We start from the raw sequence: 2,422 nt of genomic DNA on the forward strand, positions 1-2,422 counted from the left end.
AAGAACACAGTGTAGAAAGAGGAACAAAAACACTGGAATCAGGGATTTCCATGGGTGTTGGCCCAGCCATTTGTGGAGCTGCTGAGATGCTTTGAAAATGACTAAATCTCTGTTAATGTCAGTTTCCCCACCAATAAAGTAGAAGTGATTAAACTATATACTTAACAGCCCAGAAGCTGTTTATTTTTTTCACATATTTACCTTTTTATTTTTTGATGAGAACTCTCTAAGCAAATTTGAATTATACAACAATACAATGTTATCAGCCCTTCATGGGTCACTAAATCAACCCTGAATATTCATTGGAAGGACTGATGCTGAAGCTGAAGCTCTAATACTTTGGCTACCTGATATGAAGAGCTGACTTGTTAGAAAAGACCCTGATGCTGGGAAAGACTGATGGCAGGAGGAAAAGAGGGCAGCAGAGGATAAGATGGCTGGAAGGCATCACTGATTCAATGGACATGAACTTGGGCAAACTCCAGGAGATGATGAGGGATAGGGAGGCCTAGAATACTGCAGTTCATGGGATTGCAAAGAGTTGCACCCAACTTGGCAACTGAACAACAACGTTATTGACTCTAGTGACCATGTTATACATTAGATCCTAAGATCTTACTGATCTTATACCTAAAATTTATACCCCTCCTTATTTCATCCACCCCCTGCCCCTGGCAACCATTTTCTAACCTCTGTTTCTATGAGTTTGGTATTTTTTCTACAAAAAATTTCCACATATAAGTGATACTATTCATTACTTGTCATTCTCTCTCTGACTTATTTCACTTAGCATAATACCCTCATCACCCAACATTTTCTTGTTTTGAATTCCACACAGAACTGTCAGGTATGTGCTTGGAAATTATGACATCATTGTTAAGTTTCACCCAACTCTTTGTAATTGGCAGGAGTATCTTCTTTTTCATGGCGCAACAATATTCCATCACATATGTGTACCACATGTTTATTCATTTATCTGTGATGGACACTTAGATTGTTTCTATATCTTGGGTACTGTGAATAATGCGGCTATGAGCATGGGAGACAGATACGAGAAGCTGTTTGAATTAAATAAAATAATATGTATAAAACTTGTCACATTGGAAATAATCAGCATGTAATTCCCTTTTCCTTTACTACTGAATTGTAACCTTTCATATGCTCTGGTGCTACTTTAGGATAAAATAGGCAAAATCAAGTGAAGGTGATCAAAATCAAGTCTATCTATTTATTGCCTCGTCAACAACTCTGTGGAGACTGGTACGAGGTACTTTTAAGTTTTAAGGAAGAGAAATGATTTTTTTAAAATAAAACACACACAAAGCAGATATTTTTCTCTTAATGTATACTGTTTAACTTAAAATAGTTGGTTATGAGAACTATGAGGTTATTACAAAGACAATGCTGCTGATGCTAAAAATAAATTCATACGTATACATGTGAAATTGTTTCTCGGAATTTAGGGCACATACGGAAGGATGACAATATAATGCAATTACAGAGTCCTGGAGATGTGGACCTGAGACAACAAGCTAGTTTCCTAACTTCCTGGTTTACCTTTTAGTGGGCTTTTCAGGTGGTGTTAGTGGTGAAGAACCCGCCTAACAATGCAGGAGACCTAAGAGACATGGGTTTGATCATTAGGTCGGGAAGACACCCTGGAGAAGGGCATGGCACCCCACTCCAGTACTCTTGCCTGGAAAATCCCATGGACGGAGGAGCCTGGTAGGCTGCAGTCCATGGGGTCACCAAGAGTTGGACACGACTGAGCGACTTCACTTTCACTTCACTTTCATGCATTGGAGCAGGAAATGGCAACCCACTCCAGTGCTCTTGCCTGGAGAATCCCAGGGACGGGGGAGCCTGGTGGGCTGCCGTCTATGGGGTCGCACAGAGTCAGACACGACTGAAGTGACTTAGCAGCAGCAGCAGCAGCAGCAGAAGTGACTTAGCACACACATACCTTTTAGTGGAAAGTATATTTTGATCAAGTAATTACATAAATAACTGGAGCAAGTAAAACACACCAGATGCAGATGGGAAGGAAGCAAATGTGGACATGGCAGGTAATGGAGGTTATCCAGGTGAGACAGATGACAGACCCTGGACCAGCATGGGTGATGGAAACAGAGAACAGATGGTTTGTATGAACTATTTGGAAGACAGAACCAACAGGATCTACATACAAGGAGTATTTACTTGTAAACTACTTTTGTTATTATTATTATTTTTTTAACTTTAGCTGCGCTGAGTCTTTGTTGCGGTGCACAAGCGTTCTCTAGGTGCGGCACACAGGCTCAGTTGTTTTGCAGAATGTGGGATTCCTGAGCAGAGGTCTAACCTGCATCCCCTGCATTAGAAGGCAAAGTCTTAGCCACCAGCGGAGTCCCTATTTATGTACTATTTTACAGTTAAAATCAAT

General features: G+C 40.5%; 1 non-coding gene across 1 annotated transcript; it reads right to left on the reverse strand.

Annotated features, from left to right (window-relative positions):
- Window positions 1–805: 805 nt before the first annotated feature.
- LOC112583136 lies at window positions 806–882 on the reverse strand. The gene has a single exon (XR_003107480.1). It is a non-coding gene; the product is annotated as a small nucleolar RNA SNORD121A (small nucleolar RNA).
- Window positions 883–2,422: the final 1,540 nt, after the last annotated feature.

Source organism: Bubalus bubalis, chromosome 2 (assembly GCF_019923935.1).
Source record: "Bubalus bubalis isolate 160015118507 breed Murrah chromosome 2, NDDB_SH_1, whole genome shotgun sequence".
Taxonomy (NCBI): Eukaryota; Metazoa; Chordata; class Mammalia; order Artiodactyla; family Bovidae; genus Bubalus; species Bubalus bubalis.